Below are 24460 nucleotides of genomic sequence, written 5' to 3' on the forward strand. Positions count from 1 at the left end.
TACCATTTATGCTCCCTGTTCATGGATCAGATGCCATGACAAACATTCCTCCAACAGCCCATACTTTTTTACATAGCAGGAAGCATGTCACTTTGAGCTAGACAGCTGGAAAGAAGAGGTACTTGGGACTTGGAAGATATTTCTCCTGTAAGCTTTAGTTCCTTGAGCTTTAAATAACTACTTAAGACAATATTCTCCTGGCCTGCAGGAGCCTTTGCTGAGGGCCTTAGTTCTTGATAATAACATAAAAACTGAGCTACACTACTGCTAGAGTCATCCAGGCTGCGTGTTCTGTGACTCAAAACTGTATACTGAGGTGACGTTGCAGAAGTGGTTAAAAGCAATTTTGTAATCAAATTTACTATCTCAGCTACTGTACATACACAAACAGCACTAGTATTTAGCCACAGTATACCATCTGACTGTTCTGCTGCAAAACAAACAAACAGCTATTTTCTAGCCTCAACAAATATGTTGGGAAGTTAGCAAGTATATGTTGGGAAGTTGGGAAGTGGCATTTTGTGCTTCTGCAAAATAAAGAAAATTATGTTCAGATTAAGAACATAAGATGTACCAGTTTGCCTTTGAGATGGAGAGCCTATTCCTTATAATAATCTTGAAATACAACCTCAGCTTAGGCGGAAATTCAAGTAATTAGCAGTTGGTTTTGGTTATTCTAATGTATTTTTATCATAGTCTGGGCATTGAAATTGATGAAGTCTTTGATGTAAATAAGCAAGGTGTATTAAAAGCAAACCAGTTCAGGAACCTTGGTTTGTAATATTCCTTGTTGAATTAAAAATATTCTCAAAGTTCAGACAGTTATATTAACTATAGCAGTTACTTGAAAATAGTATTTTCAACAGCCAGAGAATCAAAGTCAGTATCTGAACTTACGCCATCTCACTTGGAGTATTAAAAAAGCACAATTATGCATTATGGAGATATAACATATGTCAAGGCTGTCAAATGTCACTCAGCCATTTCTGGTGACTGCAGTGTATTTGACAGCTGTGGTACACCTAGTAAGAGCAGAAACAGTTCTGCTTGCAGTTTCTAGAGGCCACTGCAGCTTCATGCTGATAAGATGTCGTCTCTGCCCTTCCTTTGGTTGCTGTTTTTGCTGCTCCAACCAAGCGGTGATTTGCCCAGGTGGTCCTGGCAGCAGCAGCAGATGGCATGGCAGGTGGTGGTCAGAGGAGCTGGAGAAGCATTTTGATATTCTTCCCGTGTGCCCCAATTCCTTCACGAGAGCCTTCTCCTGTGAAGGTGAAGGAGAACTTGACTGATGCCCTTCAAAATGATCCCAGCTCTGGCAGAGCGTTTCCTCCCAGGAAGCAAGCAGTGCCCCTGTCATCTTGACTCACCTACCTCCTGCCTGCTCACTCTATAACAGCACCTATCTCACTCAACAGGTCAGCTTTCTTACTGCAGCAAGCTATGACTGTAGACCTCATTGCCACCTATTTTGGGGATCTCTCAGGCTTAGATAAGTCTGGTATCTGTCTCTCTAGTCCTTGGGTATTTCCCATTTCCCCACTCCAGCCCCAAAGCCTCAGGAGCTCTTTTCACTTAGCCATTTGCCTAATCTCTGCAAATGACTTGTTAATGAGTTAGGTGGAGCATTGCATTTGCTTGGAGAAGAGGTGAGTGACTGTTCTGTAGTGTGCAATTCATCCCTAACAATCTCCTATATGTCAGCCATGGAGCTGCACAGTGCTGGGTAACTCCTCCAGGAAGGGTTCGGCTGTGGGAGAGCTAACGCAGTTTGTAGCAGTCTGATTCTGCATCCATCTGATATACTCAGCATCTCTCCATTGACTTCAGTGATCTTATATGAGGCCTTTTGTCAGATAATATGCTGGAGTAAATCTGTTACTCAGAGATCATGTCCCAAGAGGCAGAGCTTGCTCTGCTTCCTATTCCATGTCAAATCTTTTCTGAATCCTTTCATTATTAATAATAAACTGCAAATTCTGATCACAGGGTTCCTGAGGAAAAATCAATGATATCTGTGTAATTTAAATCGAACTTGCTCTTGCAGGTTTGAGTTCTAAAGATTTTATCAGTGCAATTTCCGTGTTCAGCTGGGCAAGCTATTGCATACTTAGAGATAAGAGCCAAGAACCTTAGAAGTGTAAGAGGTGTAACTAACCTTTGCTAATGAAGAAGATCATGCAAACAGTGTTTGATTTTTATGTGCATCTGATGCTACGATTGAGCATGGTATAGTTGCTCAGTGTTTCATGGTGACTTCTGTGATGGTATAAGCCTTTCTTATTGGGTGTGGCTGTGAAAAATATTGCTTGGGTGCAAAAAAAGATTGTTTGCTGAATGGCAACATCCTGCCCTCTCTTTAAATTAACTCAATCTTTCCCACTATGAAAAGTACTAAAATGATAAATACTTCCTCTTCAAGAGCAGCAGCATCACAGAGATTGTTGCCCTAATCTGTTCCATGTGAGGTTGTGTGTGTCCTCCCAAGTGCAAGACAGTGGAATTAGTTCATGGGCGTTATCAATTATTCCCCAAAGTCGGTTTTATCCCAAAGTCTCTGAGAAAAAATACAAACCTCCTGTGTTTGCCATTGCTCATAAATGGATCTCTGCTGATTATATTGTAATAATTTTTATACTTTATAATCTGCGTTATTTTTGTGTAGTTCTTCTTAAAGCTTTTCAAAGAAGGTGCAAGGACTAGTGTAACTCTCTGCCTTCAGTGGCATTACTCTGGACTAACACTGATGTGAAAGCATATCCTTTGCCTCTTGTCTGCTTCTTTTAATCTACTTTGCAGTGTAAGACTATTCTGTGTTTTTTTCATTCTGTGTTTAGTAGACAGTAAAGGGATCACTCAGAGTTGCAAATTTGTTTATAAGAATTCAGTTCTTTGGTAGATGTTCAGTGATGAACATCTGCCAATAACCTTGCTTGTACTTCTTGTTCAGTTTATTTTTTTCCATACTATTTCACAGGCAAGTTAGATTCTTGCTAGGGAGGTAAATTTTTTGCCCATATTTTAATTCCCTTGCCCTCTTCATATATGAATGTATGTTCTTTCCCATTCATTTTCACAAAGCTAAATTTTGTTTTGGCCTATCTCATGTTCTCTTCATAGCGTAGTTCTAACATATAAACTCACTGGGAAAGCTGACTACGGAAACAATACATTTTAGATCTTGTCTACGCATGAAATATGTACTGCTTTACATGAAATATGTACTGCTTTAGTTGTGCAATATGAACAAAGGACTATAACTTTTCCTACAAGTTTACCTGCAGTTGTTAAAGTCCAAATGTATGTACATACAAAGCTATAAGTTTAATTCTCTTTGAAGAAGGAAATAGGTTTTGGTTAATAATCAATCCCTGTCAGGTTTTGTTTTGTGTAAAGAGGCTTTTACCCTGACCTGTCTGTCCTGCTGTCCGTGGGAAATGGGGTTTATTTGTTTCAACTTTTATGTTTTTATCAGCTAAATCACTAGAGAATCAATAGTTTTGTTGATATTAACAGCCTCCAATAACACCAGTGTAGCAGACAATGTGCCTGCTTCTCAGCTCCTGCAGTTCATAGCTACATATATTAAGTTAAACTATTTTTCAGATGACATTAGTGTTCTCGGCTATAACTCCGTATATTGACCATTCAAAGATTTTTGGTAGTGGATTTAAATAGAAAAGAGTCCCTAGGTGTTTCATACTTTGCTGGTGAATATAATAAGAGGGAAACTGTTGCTTTTCATTAGTTGCGTAAAGGACAGTGAAGTCCTGAGAGGTTTTAATCTGTTGGATTGGAATGTGCTCAGAAGGTGTGTGGAAGTTTTGATGCTAGGAGACAAGTTAAGGTTGGGCTGTGTTAATGCCAAGGATTTTGATAAGATTGTTAAGAGTATCCCTGTGAGTTCAAAGGTGTTTGTAAAATCATTGTTACTCTCATGATATTGCAGCTGTGGACACGATATACATGAGTTAATGTGTAATTGAAAGTATGAGGTATGCCAAGTGTATTGCACATATACGTCAAGAGTGATGTCTTGAATTATCAGAAGCCTTTGAAGCTTTCCTCAAGATGGTATCTTTCAGCATTTGTTGATAAGATTTGTTGGTAAGCCAGGCCAAGGAGACTATAGGAATAGATAACAAGTTGCTGACAAGGTTTTTCTTTGTTTGGTTGTTTCATAAGATTGCAGAATAATTCGGATTGGAAGGGGCCTCAGGAGGTCTCTAGTTCAATTTCCTGCTCAAAGCTGGGTCAGCAGGATCAGACAAGGATACTCATGGCTGTAGCCAGTTGGATAAAGCCCCTTCCCTAGGCAGATCCAGCTGTGCCCCCTCAGCCTCTCCTCACAGACCAGATGCTTCATCTCCTGCACTTTTTGTGGCCCTTCACTGAGCTTGCTCCAGTCTACTGTACGAGTCCAAAACTGGTCACTGTATTTAGATGCAGTCTTACAGGTGCTGAGCAGAGCACTTCTGTTTGTTTCTGTTGATCTCCTGACAGTGCTGCTGTTAGTACAGCCCAGGGTGCCCTGGGCCTTCTTTGCTGCCTATGTTCATTTTGCTGTCAACCACTACCCCTGGGATATCTTCCGCAGAGCCGTTCCACAGCTGAGCATTTTTCTGTTGAAAATAATTTCTTTCTTCTGAAGTATAAGCTCTTTTGTAGAAAAGCCATCTCTATGTTAAAATCTGTTAGAATATCTAACACCGTGGGTCCTAGTCTACTAGGGCTCACTCTTAAGAGTAAGGAATGATAGTATGAGTTTAGGCAAAAGAAAGTGAATTAATAGCCAAGTGCTAACTGTAAAATATGTATTTCCTTTGCTCAGAGAGATCTGCCAGAGATGAGCAATTGTGGAGATCTGAGAGCAGGCAATGTAGGTGGGTCTACTCTGCAAAACATATTTTTTGTTTTTGTCATTGTAGCACCATCTAGGATACAAAGAGGAACCCACTCCCCTTGCTACCAATCATAGTATATCATTGCCTGTCCTGTGCAACAGTGTTGAATATTGTGATATGCAGCACTAGTACCAGCAAGTAAGGCTGGCTGATATTTTATTAGCTGTTAGTAAAAAATTGTTTTGTTTGTGAAATCAGAAGATAAAATATAATGAGGACTCTCAAAAAGTAAATACAGTGATTTAGAACAGTGCTAAAAAAGGAGGGCCATCGATACTATACACAACAAACAGAACTAATAAACATGGAGAAATAGATTTATTATTTGCACTTGACAGTCTTCAAACTCAAGGTTCATGTCAAAATGCTGAGTCAAGATTAGGAAGTTTTATTTCTTTGTTTGAGATGTTTTCTTAGTAGCCTGAGATGTAGGCAGTAGCCAGAGCTGGTCTTCGGATGAGGTTCTGGAGAACTGTCTGGTCTGTAAGAGTGGCTAGCCTCTAGGCACACACTGAAAATTGACCTTGTGTGGGAGGATAGCTAAATCTACGGATGTGTTCCTTAGGTATGTTCTAAGCTTTCATGATTGCTGGCAGAAAAATAAGCTTCTAGTCAGGCCCAGGTACTAATGAACAAATAGCTAATGAGAAATGACAGAGTTTCTAATAAATGTTATTATTCAGACAGCTTTATTATGATTCTTTTTTCAGTTTTCAGTAGAGAATCCATTTAATTAAAGAAGACAGGTTAGATTTGTTCTGCTTGTTGTGCATCATCAGTGGAACTGTTGATGGAGAGCCACATACTGAGCAGTCAACTTTGTGTGTGGAGATATATAACCCTCAGTCACCACATACAAGTGCCACTGCAGTAGCGCTACAGGCAGTGCAGTTTATCACCACTAAATGATGAACAACCAGAAGACCCCAGCCTGACTTGCACAACCGTATCAGCAGGCTGAGGAATCCAGTCAGGTTTAATTGTATTAACTGATTTTATTAAACCTTTCCTAAAATGTCCTAAATGACTTGGCTTTTTTCCTAACTATTTGAAATGCAAAATATACTTGCCTGATATTTGAGGGTTTATGTATGTATTCAAATTTCATATAAGGATTTAGATATGCCTTCTATGTTTAAATTTAGATCTTGGAAAAGAGCATAAAAACATTTCTTTTGATTTTGATTTAAAATCTATATCCTTTTTCTAGCTAAATTTTGAGGAAAATAGTAATTTTATGTTAATTAGGTTTGTTCATGGAAATAGTAGACTAAAAATCTTGGAGAAATAAGTAATTTAAGCTCAAATTGTAAAAATTTATGTTGCCATCCAGCACAGGACAGTGCTGCAGATAGGTGGAAGTGTAAGAATTGCCAGAGACCTATGCTACAGCCTCAACATGCCAAACAGCCCAGTCAAACCAATTATTATGTGCAAAGCTTTTTTTTTTGTCTGTCTTTTGTATAAGGAGGTGCATTTCTGTACTGTCTGCTGGCATTTTTGTGCTCAAAAGAAGCAATCTAGCCAAGAAAAAGAAGAGTCTGAATTAAGTGTATGCGTTTGTTATGAATGATTTAATCTTGCTTTATGAATCTGTTGTTCACATTTTGGGTGTTTTCTCAATTCTAATAGACCTAAGTAGTTTTATAAGCTGTACTTTCATATGCTACCAAGGTAGCATTTCAGTAGCAGACTTGCATGCTGCAGAGAAAATAGTTGTTAAGAAATCATATAACAACCACTGCTGATCCCTAAAGGGGATTGCTTCTCCCACTAGCTATTATCTAAATTGGATGTTTTCCGGAAAGACGACCTGAATAAATAAAATAACGCTAGCAACGCTAGTGTGCTAAGGATTCAAAGATTCTGATTCCTCTATTTTAATGCTAGTGTAACTCCACTGAACTCAGTCAGGTTGTTCTGGGTTTAAATGTAAGCCCTAGAGCCTAAAACACTATCAGGAAAGAAGCTGTCTTCTCCAATTTGAACTACAAGGAAGGCCATGGAGCTATTTTATTTACATAAGCTCTCCACCCAATGGAGAGAAAGCCTACGGGGGAAGGAAAGGACTCCCTTCCCCCATCTCCTCTGGAAATGTTGGCCTCTGGAGAAGGCTCCATTTCATAGAAGTGCATACCTCACTTCTTCCCATGGCAGCTTAGGAGTCACTATGCATTTCAGAGTTGTTTGCTTAGTGGCAATAAATTGTGAAAGATGGGAATGACATTTGAGGCCAATTGCACTGAATCCCCTTGATGCAGATTTTATTCAATGGAAACCATGCACCCCTGGAACTGTGCCGAGGACCATTCTCAATTAGAAGGTCTTCTTGACTGGAAAAAGCAGCAGCAGAGTTAGGTCCTACCATTTAGCTGCTACATACCTTGAGCTCATTAGAGATTTCAGCTTCCCTAGAGTGTGGATGGTGGGAGCAGGCCTGGAGTGGGAGAGGCCTGCCAGGAGGTACGTGAGACTCTTCACGTACAGGCAGCGATGATGGAGGATGGAGGAAGGGATGTATGCCTACTGGATATTGTCACTTTGTGGATTGGTACGGGGTCAAATGGCTCCTTACAGTGCCAGTTTTTATTCCTGTAAATGTAGTCTTTCTGTGTATGCCAGAGCAGATTTTTTCCGCCTTTTCTAAATACAGTTTCCTCATTTCATATCACCATTCTTGATGTTTGTGTGCGGTTATACTGCCTTTTGAGGGCACCAAGGACAGCTAATCAGTTGTCCCAGCTATTTTGAGTTAATTTGAACCTGTCACATTTGTTAAGAAAGACCTGAGATATTTGTGCTGTTGCTTTTTACTATAACATACCTGATAGAGGAGTCCTAAAATCATGAAGAAGGTGGGAGGTCAGTGTGGTCAGTCTGCTCTGCTGCCTGGCACAAGGCTGCTGAAGGAACTCAGTTGCTGCTACTGAAATCAAAGTGCTGTGCTGGGGAAGAAAAGGCAGAGTTCAGACCAGTGATTTTAAAAGGCTTTTGTGGAATATTTGCACCTTGTCCCTGGAGACTACGCAAGCCTAGTTGGCTGTGGAAGCAAAACTGGATTTTGCCTTCCTGAGAAGGTGGCCAATATTGCAACATCCACTCTGGAGAGTCCTTCTTGCCTTCCCAGGACAAAGTGATGTGAAGGGTAGGGATTTCCTGTTCTCCAGACAGAGAGTTCAGCAAAGACCCTGCCAATTACTGTGGCTAACAAGCCAAATACTGGAAGAGCCATTGCCCTCTCACTACCCCCAGCTCCCAAGTCAGAAAGTTCAGGCAAATTTGGGTATGCTTGTCTCTCGCCAATGTGGACAGATTGTTGGGTGTGATCGCTAGGGAGATACAGAGAGCGGTCTCTCACCCTATATGTACTAAGAGATTCAGGGCTCATCATTCAGACAAGCTGGGGAGGAAAAAAGTACCTGAACCAGATGCCTGCAGTCTTCCAGTCATGGTGCCTCAGTCTCATGGTGTAAAGGCTCTGAGTTTAGGATTCAGGTAAGTGAGTAGTACTCAGGAGTACTACTCCTGAGTTCATCAACTCCTCTGTCTGAGATCTCTCTTACTGGAAAGAAGCAGGATGAAGAATTTCATCTAATACACCATTTAAATTCCATAAACAAGACAGAAATCTAGTAGCAGGCAGGGAATATATATTGCAGCTATAAAACTTCTCTGAAAGAATTGCAGCAGCAGCGAGGGAACACTAATATGGTTTTCTTTGCCTATGAAATAACATTTACAGGCCTAGGTTTTCTTGATTTTCATTTAATAATGACCCTACATTAATATAATCATGATTATATTGTGAAGAGGAAACACCAAAGAAACTTTTTATTCTCCACAATAGTTATTCTTTCTCTCAAGCAGTACTGTTGCTTTGAAGAGACAAAAGTACATGGTGTACATTGGATTTAATATATAAACTTTCAGGCAGAAGATTAATTACAGAATCACAGAATCACAGAATGGTTGAGTTTGGAAGGGACCTCTGGAGATCAGCTAGCCCAACCTCTCTGCTCAGGCAGGGTCACCTAAAGCACGTTGCACAGGATCACGTCCAGGTGGGTTTTGAATATCTCCAGAGAAGGAGACTCCACAACCTCTCTGGGCAACCTGTTCCAGTGCTCTGTCACTCTCACAGTAATACGTTCTTCCTTAAGTTCAGGCAGAACTTCCTGTGTTTTAGTTTTTGCCCGTTGCCTCTTGTCCTGTTGCTTGGCACCACTGAAAAGAGTCTGGCCCCATCCCCTTGACACCCACTTCTTAAGGTATTTTAATAAGATCCCCCCTCAGTCTTCTCTTCTGCAAGCGCAAAAAAAAAAAAAAAAAAAAAAAAAAAAAAAAAAACACTACTGTCCCAAGGCCTGAAATCTCGCAAAGGCCTGGTTCAGCAATAAACATAGTGATAGGCAGAATTTTAGCCTTATCCTTAAGCCACATGGTGAATCAAATCATAGACAAGATCCTGTAAAAGCTGGAGAACCTGATCTGAAAGCAAAATGTGTAAGGAAAAAATGAAAGAAAAAGGAAAGAAAGTGCTTCTGTATTTTAAAGTTCTTTCCCTTATACTCTGAGAGTATTTGTAACTGAGGAGATGTGGGTATGCAGTATGGGACATCCTCTACATTAGAATTAATCTATATTAATACATGCAGAAATATAATTTGCTTTTATTGTATTAAACCACTTGTGGAATTGTCCTATTAGGTACATGAGTGTGCACTGCATGAGCACAGGCAAATTGTGCCAGCATAATGTGGTAACACTTGGTGTTGCTGGCTCCACTGAGAGCTTTTGAAAAGGCACAGCAATTTCTTCCGCAATGCTCCTGTCCAAGTGCTGGCAAGTGGAAGCAGCACTGCTTCGCCATTTTTCATCTCTACTCATTTCACTTAACTGGAGTTAGATGTTCACTGATGTAACTGGTAAGTAGGTCCATGCAGATGCCTTGGAGTCCCCTCATCCTTTAGGAAGAGGGCAGGAAGGATAAGTGAAAACTGCAGCCACAGGGAGATGACCAAGGCAAAAGCTGGCCTGGACTCTGCTGCATAGCATGCCTCCATTGCCAAACCAGGCTCTAGCGTTGTGTGGGCCTGAGGACTAGGCTACTCACTCCAGTCACAGCAATGTCATCTGCATTCAGCCAGAGGTATCCACCAGAATTGCTAAGCTGTCAGTGTTTTGAAAAGAAGAAAGAGCCAGGAAGTTCCTTGGAAGAAAACAGAATAAAGCATGCGCTGGGAGGTCATGGTGCTAATGTAAAATAATTTTGTGTTGTGTTCTAACGCTACAGCCTTTTTCAGAAGCTGAAGCAGTTAGGAAAAAAGATACTAAAATATAATAAATATAAAGAAATTAACATTTCTTGAATCACAAAATATGAGTTTGATACTGATTTTACAGACCTTGCTCCAAGTGAAGTTACACTTTCGCAGTATCTACCAAAAGGATTTGTCTTTTCTTTATTATACATTTCAAGTTCTTGGTGCATATTGTATTAATTGTGGCATGCTGGCAGAGAGAAACAAGAGAAGGAGGTGAAGCTAATCCATGTGAAAATACTGCTTCCCTTTGAATCTCTGCTTGCCTACTGGCAGTTACATGCTTAATCTATTGATTCATTTTTTTACTTCTCTCTTGCCAGCTATTATATTTCATTAGTGGCTGTTGTAGTACAGAGTTGGAGGCAAGGACTGATGCTTTACCTGAGAAGCAATATCTCATACTGTATATCATTTTCCGATGTGTAGAATTTGGAACACTGGTAATTTCTGTTTCATTTCCAGCATAATTTTTTATGCTGGAGGAATTCTGTCAACTTCTATTGAAAGCAGTATGTGCATACTGCTTTGTTTTGGGTTTAGACTTTCATGTTTCATATCTAAAGGCTTGCCTTGATTCTGTGTCCTTTCTCAAGTGAGGTTAAATTTCCAAAATAATTGCGGTTGCTCCTCACCTCATTTTGTAGCTTTACCAAAGGTACTACGACTTACTACTTTCCAGAAAATAACTTACTTACAGTGCGGCATAACAAATACCTGTGCAAATCCACAGTTGTATGTATGCTGGAAATCACTAGAATATATCATCTACACAGTATTTTCTCACTTCTGCCTTCCACAACAAAGACAGTACTCCTTCTTAAAATTATTGTTTGCTAGAGATAATAGTGACTGATATGATACATGTATTGATGCTATATAACCTGTATCTGCATCAAAGTAAGCTAAAATGTTGTTATTCAGAGTATGGACTGCATTAAGGTGGAATGCTTCATAGTTGGTAGGAAAAGCTTGTATGATAAGTGATTAAAGAAATTCTCTAAATTCCAAGATTTCTGTGGGTTTGTAGTAGTGGCTGGTGGATGGAATGGTGTTGAAATCCTGCAACCTTGTCACTTGATTGCCTGAAGATCAGCTAAACGAAAGTCCTTCAAGAATCAGAAATGACACTGAGCAAAACTTCCCTATATAAGCAATGTACTGAAACCTGTGTGTATGCACTGTGTATATGATGTATTTATCAACACCTCTCTTTAACTGCTGTTATCCTCTATTTACAGGAAGAACAATCCTTTGGTGCCAGGAACCTGTTTTGTTTTTAACTGGTTTTAGTCCCCCTCTTCTTCCTCCTACCCCTGCTTCCAGCAGCTGGAAGTTTACTGAGAGACTTGTAATTGTTTTGGCCTAAACTAAGTTTTGTGTGATGAGCTGGGCTTAGGACACTTTTTAAAACCAAGTAAACTTCTGAATTATATATGTTTATGATAATAAAATTTTCATCCACAAGCTCCCTTGCTGCAAACTGAACTCTTAAGAAGCAAGTCAGCAGTACTGCAAAGTGTGACATTCAGTGAAGCCCTGTGCATACTGTATTCAAGGCAGCAAGTGGTAGCTGTTAAATCTAGGATCAGTTTTTTGGATCCTGAATCATTCTTTATGGCTAAGAAGGCAGAGTTACATAGTAAGCATAAAATAGCAGAATAAAAACAAAATAGTTTAACAAAGGGGCATTTTATCGCTGCTGCAGCTTATATACCGGCAAATACTTTAGAATATGGCTCAAGTAATCACTTTGCTCAGTGCATCGCAGTTGAACACTGACCATGACTCTGAAATGTGATTTAGTAACCACATTGATGTCCCACATGCCCCTAACAGGGAAGGTTAGCACAGGACTAACATGTTCCCTGACCTTGGAGTATTTTGGGAAGCTTCATGTTTCTGGTTCATTGCTGTGGTTTCAGAGAATTTTAAGGCTCTTGAGAGTATTTGGTATCACTGAACCATAATGGGGTTTTGATGGTTGCAAAATGAAAGTGTAGTATTTTAATTTCTTGGGTTTTTTCCACAAATTTATTTAGAAAAAAATATTCTGAATTTCCAGTCTCTTGGCTATCTCCAATCTAGATGATCACTGTTCCTCCATCTGTTTTATAAGACACCATAACCTTCTATCATTATACCTTTAACACCTAGAAGTGGTTGTTCAAGCCCTGATACAAGAAGCTGTACCTTTAAAAACTCTGACTTTCTGTGCCTTAGTCACTTCTGAAGACAGGACGTAGCCATTTAGCACAGCAGGGCTCCCAAAAGTGACAACGATTATCTTTAAAAATCTATCTCAAGTCTCAACTTAATCAAACAATTTTTCTCTCAGTGCTACCTCTCTTTTGGGTCAATTATCCTGTGCAGATGGGTATGAACCTAATCTTTAGATTTTCACATGAAAAGAAAACAAATACTTTCAGGTTACCCATTGCTTAGAGACCTCAGCCTCGGGGATAATGGATCTCGCTATAGAAACTGCCTGATGAACTCCTATTGATTTTATAATATCTTTGGCAGGGTGGCTAATCTTTAACTACTTGGAAATCATTTGGCTCAATCTCTCCAGATTTTGGTAGCTGTTAGGGTCTCCTTTGGTGGGATTTGTGTGCCAAGACATAGGGCACACACACTAAGGCTTCCACGTAGCCTGGTGTTACTCAATTTACAGTGAGGATGAGCCAGGTATCTGTCTGGAGGAAGGTACATGGTACCTCTCACTGCTCTTCCTTGCACAAAATGAGTTGCCATTTCTCCCTCTTGGAGCCTCTGGAGACAGTTTATGACAGAGAAATTTTTCATGCATTGCCAAAGTCATAGTAGTATGTTTCCTCCAAGGGTCCCAGCTGCTTAAGCCTTAATTAACATATTGCCTTTCTGTTAGTGCTTGAGTTGTTTGCTCTGAAATGGCTGTTGACTTTAAGCATCTGCAGTACTTATCTGCTCAGCTAAGACATTGTGAGGACTCTCCCAGTCCTGCTATATAATATATACCAAACCTGAGAGACACTGAAGACTGTTCAGCTTTCTTCTCCCAGTCATGTATAGGTAACCACTACGGTGAGCGTAGCAAATACTCTGGCCGGCTTTGCTCTCAAGGTACAAAGACCCACAGCAGCAAAAGTCACACTGAATAGCAAGAGTATTCAAGCTTCTTGATGTCCATGTTTGTCACATGAGAACACTAGTCCCTCTTCAGCCATTATAGAAGCATGATAAAGCAATTTAAAATATATTTTTACAAGGATGCAATAAGTTTGTAACAAGCCCAGCTTTGCTCCATTTGGTGTGCCAGCAGTTTGTTGTGGTGATTGTAGTCCTTTTCATTTTCCTTGCAAACTGGTGTAATGTAGCCTCGATTATTGCAAAGAATGTGTGTTTGCTTGATGACATATAATTAAGACTAGGATTCATTGCTGGGTGGATTTGTTTTTTTCTGACACTGGCAGTGATTTGTACAAGTCATGCTTTGCACTCTGTGATGTCCTGGTCCAGTACAAAACTGCAAATTGTAGCATTTAGAAAACCAGATTGGAACCTGTGTTTCCTATATGTGAAAACCAAAATAACACGGCTAATGCTTTTTCTTTGCAGAAGATGGGGAATGGCCATATAAGCTGCATGTCTTAGCAGCCAGAAACCTCCCTTTTGCGCATGTGCGTCAGAGAGGTGTAGAGCCTGGTCGGAGAGGGAGCGTTCCCTTCCTAAGCCGCATGCTTTTGCACTTCTAAGTGTGTGCTGGTGCTGCTGCTGTCAGTGCAGGTTATGCATGGTCAGTGTGGTTTGTGAATCCCAAACTGGGATGTGAAGTCAGTCCTTGACCAAGCGATATCACCCTGCCCAGACGGCCTTCTCTTGGCCCTGGCATGTGAGCTGTTCAGATGCTGTTGCGGTAAATACATTTATTATGAAATATATAAGGGCATTTTGGTAGATGGATGATGAGGCAGTAACCAAATTGCTGCAGTAATATATATATACTATTTTAACAACACTTTCAGTGGTCTATTAGCTGTAAAATTAGATTGGAGAGTGCAATTAAAAACATAAACCTATTAAAAAAGAGTTATACATTGTTGCTTTAAAACTAGAATTGACAGCTTGGAACAGAACGTGTCAGCTACATCTCTTGCTTTTTATTGAGCCTGGAGTAATTTTAAAAATACTTAATTAGGATTAAACCTAATAGAGTCTTCCGATTAAATAAAGTGAAACAAGTGTAATGCAACACAGCTAGCATCTTTGTACTGGTGTGCAAAATGCTAAAATACGTAAGATGTTTCAGCTGGGGTACTGTTGTGCCAGGTATTCATATTTTGAAAAGGTTGTGAAGCATCTTGTTAAAAATAATGCAAGTTGCCAGGTGCCCAGCAGCTCATGAAATAAAGGACTGAGTCCAAATTATTTCAGCTATATTTTTTTAAATAGATTGCTGTTGTTTTTTACAGAGATTTTCGGTAAATAAAATAATACTTGTTAACCAGACAGATACTATGAGCCATTTGGCTGAATAAACATTAAGCTACTTTTAATAATACATTAAATAGGAATATATTTACTATGAATATGCTATAATTTGTACAGGGTAGGTGTAAGATCTTTTAAGTTTACTGGATGAGAGCTACTTTTATCTCTGCATTAATGACTCTTAAACATAATTTCATCTGAACATTTAATCTAAATTGGCTGTCTTCTGAGGTGATTATATTGCTTTTTTTTTTTTTTTTTTTTTTTTTTTTTTTTTTTTTCCCAACTGGACCATGCATTTCCCAGCAGCTTATTTTGCTGATATTTGAGTTGTGCTGATACAGGGCATATACAAGCTGGCTTGTTGTTTTTAATGAACTAGATGTGTTGTATAATAGAATTGCTAGGTTTGTGTTAAATTACAGCTTTGGGACTCATTATTGTGAGATGTTATCTACTTTGAACTGGCTTATTTTATCACAAAGAAAGAAATTGAATTTGCTTAAGATGGCAAATGCAGCAATAGATGGGTTGGTTGGTGGGTGTTTGGGGGCACCCTGTTGAGCTGAAATATATTTTATCTCATCTAATTCACATTCTGCCCAGAAGATGCATACACCCACACATATGTCAGAGTCCATACAAAAAAGCTTAAAGCAAATAACAACAACAATATGTTGTTAAATGGTTAATTGGTGCTCTTTAGCTATCGGTCTTTGAGCATGTCTACTGTAAATTCATGAGATCGTTTCCTTAGGGCATTTTGTTCCAGTGCATGCAGAAGCTAATGATGCATCTCTTTCTGTGCGTATTTAGCTTTTGCATGCAGATTTTTCGGCACAAGCACAGAGGCAGTTATTAAGCATTGAAGTTAAAGTGTTTGCATCATGGTCCAAGTGCATGCATCAGAAAAAAAAAAAGGAAAAGCCAAAATATAAAAGCCAAATCATGTTTCCTTTGACAATTGTAGTTTTGGAAGAAGAAGCCTCTGTGTGCCATTTTGGGTGGGTTTTTTTTGCTTTGAGAAACGTGATGGACTTTCAGGCCAAATGCAATGATTGTATATGGGAAAAATAAATAACTGTTTACTGAAATAATTTCAGCTACTCTGGGTGACAATTTATGAAAACATTGCTGTACATTGACAGAAGCTATAGGCAAATGATGAACATTTCTTCTACCTGAATGATTTAAATCAGTGAAAAGGGGGTTCAATTTAAAAATGATCTTAGGAGAGTGTGGAGGAAATGTAAATCAGTTATAAATTGGTGGCATGCAATTTCATTTGGCTTCTCCTCAGCTGCCTGTTACAATGCCAGCTTCTATAAATATATTAGACTCAAAGGAACAAATTCTGCAGTGCTGTAAGTTAGTAGGAGAGTCACTTGGATGTATTTACACCCACTCTTTCAGCCCCTCAAGGAGTCTAAAGCAGTATATGGAGCGGTACCCGAAAAAGGAGGAAGCATACGATAACGCAGGGGGAAAGCTGGCTTTCTTCACTGATACAGCTTCCAGCATCAAGCCTGCACCAGCTTACACGAAGAGTGGTTCAGCCTTGGGGTCTATCACTACAGCACGTTTCAAAGGCAGTAAGTTCACATCCTCAAAGGCAAAGCCCAAGTGAAGGGTGTCGGTGCAGGAAAAGTGCCTGGAGCTGGAAGGCAGGGAGCTGACAACACCCACGAGCAGGGACAGAGCCCGTCAGCAGCTGCCACAACCATGGCTCTCACTCTGCCCGGATGGGCTTTGGCCCTTGAGTCACCAGGTGGAGAAAGGTCCACCTGGGAAAGCCTTGGTGGTGGTGTGCTGCCCAGTGGGGATGGTCATCCCCCAGCGCTTGCGTATGGATACGAACCCCGTCAAGGTGTCCCCCTGGCCACCCAGGGCACAGTTTAGGGCACCAGCACTTTGCAGGGACATCCGTGCTGTGCAGGCGATGAGGTGCACTCCCTGGCCTACTCGGTGCTGTATGTGCACTCCTTCCCACAACACATGTCCTGGGCTCTATCAGCCCTGCCTCGGCTATTTCAGCTCTGACGTAGAGGCATTTGAATCACTACGATTAAAGTTACAGTTTTACTGACAGCTGTGGGATTCAGATCTAAAATAACACACTTAGATTATTCTTTGCCATACAGCAGACTGCCCTCCCTCCAAAATAAAGCCAATATGCAACAATATATATTTTTCATTCAACTTAGTAACCCTATTTAAATGGGTTTTAAAACTCAGTCTAAACTCTCTGTGATCCAGCATCACTTGCAGTAGAGGAGGAATAAATACCAGCTATAAGCTGTCTGTAAATCTTAATATTTAGAGTGGATTGTAATGCTGAAGCTGATACTGAGTGTAGCTAATTTGCGTTTGTTGAAATAACCTTTAAATTATCCTTCCCTTAAACAGATTTTTTTTTTTTTTTTTTTTTTTGCATACTGATCAGTGCTCTGTCCCATTCACACCCAGTACACTGTCTTATAGCCTCTCTCATCTCATTTTGGCCACCATTATTCAATAGAGAGTATATACTGTATACTACGAATTTTTACTTACTTTGCTTTCCTTTCTTAAGGAAGTTCCAATTTTTGCTTGACCTTGCTTCTAGAGGCCTTGATTTACATTGTATTAACAGCTTTATAGAGTAATTTTATAGTTTAGTTTGCTTTATTGCTGAAAAACAGAACAGTTTTACTGACAGAATTTACTATTCATTTTTTCCCCAATTGTTTTTGGCATATGTTCATGTTTTGGATTTCACATCACTGTTACTAGCAATTAGCTTGCTTCCATTATTTTTCTCCAATAGAGGATGAGCATGTGGTATTTTTCTATAGTAGAGACTGAGTAGATATGAGAGGTCTCTTATGATGGGGAGAATACCATAGACATGATTAATAGCATCATCAGTGTAACATAATTTAGTTAGGAGGACATATACAACTGATAAAGTGTCATGCACTTCTACTGAACTGAAATCTAAGTGAACTGTATTTCAGGTTTTTATATCCTCATTTCTGTCTTCTGTAAAGATATTACTGTAAGATTCATACAAGTGTCTTTATAGTCTCACATTGTAAGCAGTGAAAGTTGAATCAATTCTTTTTTCATGAAGCATAGTTTGTCTGCATAAAAAATAAGTGATTATAATTCTGATAAAGGAATAAATTAGTTCACCAAATACATTCATTGCAGACTGAAATTGTGCCTAGAACAGATCTCTTCTAGAATGAAAAGAAGTTTAGTTTAAAATAAAAAGTCTGTCCTTGAAAATGAGAGATAAATTAAGTATTTGCAGCAGATAATGCCCACAAAACCTGGCTTTGTAAGTAGGCCATGGATCTTACATACATAAATTAATCAGAGAAAATCAGAGTATGGGTTAGAGATTGATAAAGAATCTTTTGCTGGTAACTATTAACATCACTGTTAGGCTACCTGACCCAAGTCTTTGGGCCATTCAAAATACTCCATTTTAATTTCACCTGTGTCTTTACATGAAAACATCAGTTCTGACAAAAGCTCTTTTCAAAACTTGCCCATATAAGAAGGTTTTCCTTTGGTTTGCCTGAATATTTTTTCTGGTGGAGAGTTCTGTTTACCTAAATTTTCCATTTGATTCTTACGTTTTGCAGAGATTTTTGATGCTTACTGCCTCCTTCTTTATGGCTCGGCATATTCCTCCCAGGGCCGGTGAGCTCTGCCAGGAGTGTGAGCATCCTGCTCTCCAAGGGTGGTTGGCGCTGAGCTGGCTGGACCCAGCAGGTGAGCGCGCTCGTACTGGCCCTTGCCGTACACATTGACATCATCTCTTCCACTCGCCAAGGGAAGTAAACTTCATGCTCAAATCCCTCTCAAACCCTGCACTCAGGGGCTCAAGAGGAGCTCAGTGTCACCTTTTCCCACCTCCATCAGTACCTGTCTTCTCTCCATTCCATCCTTATGTCAGCAGCTTCATCTGCCTTATGTTCTCTGCCCTGTGATGCATCAGGCTACTGCTTTGCCTCCTACAGAACATGCTTTTTTAGGACTAAAGTCACAGGTTCAAATACCTCTGTAATCATCAGATTAAGAGCACATTTAGTTGGTGCAGAGGATTGCCTTTCTGGAGTCTTGAGCATCATTTCCAGCTCTTTATTGAGCTGATCTTCTGCATTATCTTTACTTTCTTTCCTCTGCATACTTTTCTGTTCATGGTCTGCTGTATCTGTCCAGACACTAAACCCTTCAGATAGAGTTGTTTTGTCCAGTGTGTAGCACTGTGAGACCTCAGTCTTAGTGACAGCCTTTATGGGCTACAGAAATGGATCAGTAAATAAAGAGAGCCTCCACTAAATTATGGATTCTCATTAGAACGTACATCTTAACGCTCCAAGCAGCGTGCAGGTCCTGAAATGCTTCTGGTACATATTAACTAGGGACGAGTGAACTGAAATGAAAAATACAGCAACTATCACGTCACTGCTTCTTTGCACCTTGCACCTCGGAGCTGGTTCGGTTCAGCTGAATAAATCAACTGCTCCCTCGTTTCTGGGTTTGGACTCAAGAGCCCCCTGCATGTGGGTGGGTGCCGACCTGGCTCCTCATTTCATCCAGTCAAGCTGCACAGGGAGAAATGCTGATGCTTTATTTGTTCTTGCTGCTGTTTATGTCCTTTTGGAACTGTCATTGGCTTTAGGCTGAGTCCTTGTATGCTTTTATGTCCTGTACTACTAAGGCAGAGAGCAGGCTAAGTAGCTAGCTGGTAAGTACCTAGTTTTGACTTAAGAGATTGATTCACAGATGTACCACTGCGTAGACCCAAGTACTGATGTAGGATATTAACTAATCATTTTCATACAGCAAAAGCTCTGTAAAAGCTATGGTTCATACTATTTCATCAGCCTTCTACTGAAAAACAGAATGGGCTTAAAATTAAGATCCCCTTACATAACGGAAGTCATAATGAAGAGTATGGCTCATAAATTTCAATTGTTAAATTGTCTCAGTGGGAAAGGTGACTTGACATTCCCATATTTTAAGGATTTTAAATCCACATTCAATAATAATGGTAGAGAGTTTAATTATCAGCTTATATTAAGACTCAAATACATGAGGGACATTTCCACTCTTCTTTATGTGAGCCATAAGCCTTTGACCGAAGATTTCTTCTGCCTCCCAAGATTCAAATTCTAAATGTATTTTTTTATTGGGTGCCTATTTGTAGAAAGTACACCGTATGGATGCACTTAGTCTAAAGAAAATTGAATCAAGCCATGTAAAAAGGAGGCAAGTAACCCTGGTTGAATAATTGTTGAAACATTCGCATTTACGTAGGATTTCTTCACAAAAATGCGAGCGCAGTGCATATAAGGCCCTTTGAGAGAGTTAATGGAGGCCACTCAATGACCATTAGGCAGAGTAGATGGTAGTTTTCCTCCCTTAGAGGAGAAAACAGCTCAAGGTGGGTTTGAATGTTTGGAATGTTTGCCTTTCCACTCTGACATACAGCAACTTTTTGTGGTGCCTCAGACTCAGAGGATTAAAGAGGGCAACATCCATAACTGAGCAAATGTTGCAGTTGCCTGTTATTCAACACAAAACTGATGTCTTTGATATTTATCTGTGCTGTCTGAGACTGAAAGTCCTACATATAACAGAAAGTCTCTTGTATGGCTTGTCCACTTTGGGGGAGAGAGTCTGTGGCTTTCTCTAGGTTTGGAAAGCACCTATCATGTCATGGGTGCTAGTGTAATATAAATAAATAGTAATGACAATAATAATAGCGTAGCATTGCAGAAAGTGATATTGTGTTTGTAACCACTCCTGAAACAGAGGTAGTGAGTGATGACCCTGTTTAGCCAAAGTGCTGATGCAGGAATACAGAAACTGGAAAGATATCAACCAGCCTGATTTAAGACTTGGAGAGAGTACAGAGCTGTGAGATTGATAGTACAGAGAGGAATCTTTTGGTTGAGGTCCATGGCCCGCATCAGAGCTTTTGGGATTGATAGCACACAGCACTATCAATCTCACAGCTGCAAATGGGACGACTATTCTCCATGAAGAATGGGCCATATTAAATACCTTGACATCCCCTAGATTGAGAACTGCAAAATGACTAAGGAAGAGTACATGTTTGTAGAGATAATACAGTGCTGATGCTTCATATAGTTTGTTGTTCAGCAAAAAAGCCTCGGTGGCTACTCCAGACTCTGCTCCTGGAAGCTGCAAGTCATCCTGGAAATTATAAAAAAAATGTGCAGAAGGTATGGAATATGTAAGGGAGAGTGTCTACTAAAAAAAGGAAAATATTTGTATAGAGAATAAGCAATGTAGCTTATTGTGATCTGGTCACTTTTTTGTATTTCTATTTCACTGGATATTTTGAATATTATATCCTGGCCATTTTCATACTGTATCTTCTCAGAAACTAGTGGTACTAATTTTCTACCTTTTTGTATCTTGTACTCTGATTCTCCTGGTGTTATGAGGCTCATAAACTGGAAAGCTAAGTCTGATTTGGGTAGACATGTTTTGCTGCAGGTGAATGGGATTATCTGCTCAAATTTGCTTACGTTTATTATTTAATGAATTTATTTAATATAGCCATGTATTGCCCTTCGATGAGCCTATGTGTTCCTACTATCGCATGAGAAAGGCATACTTTACTCACTGTAATGTTTCAAGGGATGTGGAAATCACTTTCTCCGCTGCAGCTGCCTTAGCAAACGTTGCTGCGCACAGTACTACCAGATGTATTGCTAAATGATCCTAAGTACCTCATGTGTGAAACGAACCACATAGTAGTGATGCACGGCCCATTAAAAGACACAGCCTGAGTAATAAGGACTGTCCTTGCCTTCCAACAGCAGAGACATGTATGAATAACAGAGAACCACCTCGGAAATTTGGAGGTTAGCTGCTCCTGTAAATGCTTACAACTTGCCATTGTTTAGTAACTCAGCATAAAATTAGGGAGGAAGTATCAGATTCTTGTCAAACAAATTGATTTTTCCAAACGCTTTTTCAGAGGTCTGTGAAAACCTGACTTCTAACTGAATGTATCTTCTGGAGAGTCTGAAAGCACATACAAACGTTTATCCTATACAAGATGCAGCCTGTTACTGCCCTCGCTGGAGGGAGTTCCCCACTTTGAACAATGTTTTACCTGATATTAAGGCTGGTATGTGAGACTTATGTTTCACCCTTTTTTATACTCTTTAGCTTATCTGCATAGCTTTGGCCTGTTTCTTGAGTCTTGTTTTAGAAAGCTATAGAAACATTTATAATCTAGATTTGTTGAGCTCAACTTTAATGTCATGACTCTTCCCTTGTTAGATCTGAGGATCACTCAACTTACTTGGGGAAAGTTTTCATTTCCAGTGGTTTGGGACAGGGCTACAACAAAAGATTATAAACTGTACAGCTATACAGCATATTTTTTTCTGAGAAATCAGTATTTCCAGCATCAGTGATAAGAATACTAGATCATGCTAAATAAATTGGTTTATTCCTTAGGTTTATTGTACCAAAATGGAATTTTGTTAGGAAAAGTATTATTACAAGCATTCATTTTTAAATACATGTTTTTGTGAAGGAAATTGAATGGATGTTACAGGCTTGCTTACTATAATATACTGCCAAAAACCAATCAGATGTAATTTTGAGAGTGCAGGAGTCCCTGAAATACTCCTGAGTGTCTCTGTCAATAAGGCCAAAGTATCTGGGGATTACTAACTGCTGGTCTAGCAATTCAATAAGGAATATAAACTGTTGATCTCCTGGTCATTAAGGAAGTCATAGAAATAATCATTTTTAAATTCTTAGAAGACATTTCCTAATGGCCCAAGAGGGACTTTGAAGTCAAAGGTGAAAGCTAAAATTAGCTGACGTAGTCTTGGTGATTGTGTGTCACAAATTCAGATTTTATAATGAATATTGGAATGAGCCTTATGCTGAAATACAAATGTTGCATTAGTGTCAGATTGTGACAGATTGAAATAACAGACCCATGCAGGAAGGCTGTAGTTAGCATCAGCAGAATATGCCTCTTAATTATAAGCTGAATCTCCAAGTAGGCATGCTAACATCAACTGAGTGCATAAAGAAAAAAGCCACTGTGTACAGTATGGCTCATTTGGGAAGACATACAGATTATGGGACCTACCAATGACAAATGAAATTCAGTCCAGGTAAATGAATAAACCATAAAAAAGCGCTATTCATAAAGAGGAAAATATACTGATAATCTAGACAAATAAAGCAATCTGGGAGTTTCTATATTAAAATAATCCCTACAGTATTCATCTCAATGTGTACTGGCAATGAAAAACAAATCAACTAGTGAATTGAATTACTAGTCCTACGTAGTATAAATCAGAAGGGGATCCAGGCATTTTTATTCCTTGATACAGCACAGTTCGCTATTATCTAATGCACTGTTTGTAATACTACTCACATCAAAGTAATAAAGTTTTAATTGCTAGAGAAGGTGGATCACAAAGCAACTCAGAACAAGAAGAGGGTTAATCTAATCTTCATTAACAGAGAAAGATAGAATAATCATTCAACTTGACTAAAGGAAAAGGGAAAAGAGAAAAAAAAGAATTGAATTCATTCTGTCATCTTCTGATTCAGTGAATAAAATTTGCTGTTGAAAGCAAATGGAAAATGGAAAGCCAAAAGGAAGTTCAGACAAAATTCCCAACTTTGAACCATGTGCTTGCACAATCCTAGAAAATTAGAGGTAATTGAGCACGGTTCTGCCCATGGAGACTAACGAGTGCTAAGCTTCCCTGGTGGACATGCTCACTGCTGCAGCTTTCACTGCTTATAACTCAGGAGGTCACAGAGCCACTAATAACAGAAGGAGGCAGTTCAGTAAATAGCTGAGAAGGCCAATACAGAAAGGGTTAAGGCAAGGTAAGTCTAAATATCATCTGATAGGGACAAATCTGAGTAGCTCCTAGAGAGGTTAATTGCAGCTGTCAAGCTGGTTAGAGATCTTACAGCATCAACAGAACAGTGCATGAAAGGAAACCGGTGCTCCCTCACAAGGTCAATTAGGTACACAGCAACCCTGTCTGCACCACCATCAAACCTCGTTATCCAAACTGGTCTTGGTAGAAGGGTGCTCACGCAGCAGGTGAGAGAGGGTGAGGCTGTGCTGGAATGAGAGAAAGGCTACAGAAGGATTTAAAATGGCTCATGGTATGATTATTGTACAACATGTTTTTATAAGCCCAACTTCACGGGCACAGCCATTGTCTTTGCATTCATGTCACTGGTTTGCCATTCCGTGGTTGTGGACAATGAGGGGTATAATACTTCAAGACTCATTCACTCTTCTGTTTATTTTTAAACTGGAACTTTGTCTTTTCCTTAAATAAGTCTTAAGGCTTCCCCTTTTTTGTTTTTTTCCTTTTATGTCCTTGCACCCACAGGAGGACTAGCTACGTAGTTTACTGATTGAAGCTTGCATGAAGTTATAATCTGAAGTTTAGGAACCTGTGGAATAAAATATCATTAAAATGTAGACATTGAAAAAAGAAAATTACCTTCCTTTTCCACTACATGGAGTGAATTGAATTTGTGGACTCTCTAGTTTTTGAGTTTTCTTTTTATCTGAATATTCAGCTTTCAGAGAAGTCTGTTAGTACTAGAATGGATTTAAAAATGTTTCCACTGAGTATAATTAAATTTCTTGGAGACTCAATGAATTGTATTCTTCTATGCCAGACTGAAGACTACATGGAATAAAAGAAATAAGAATGAGTATCAGAGTGA

This window comes from Rhea pennata, chromosome 6, assembly GCF_028389875.1.
Source record: "Rhea pennata isolate bPtePen1 chromosome 6, bPtePen1.pri, whole genome shotgun sequence".
In the NCBI taxonomy this organism is placed as follows: Eukaryota; Metazoa; Chordata; class Aves; order Rheiformes; family Rheidae; genus Rhea; species Rhea pennata.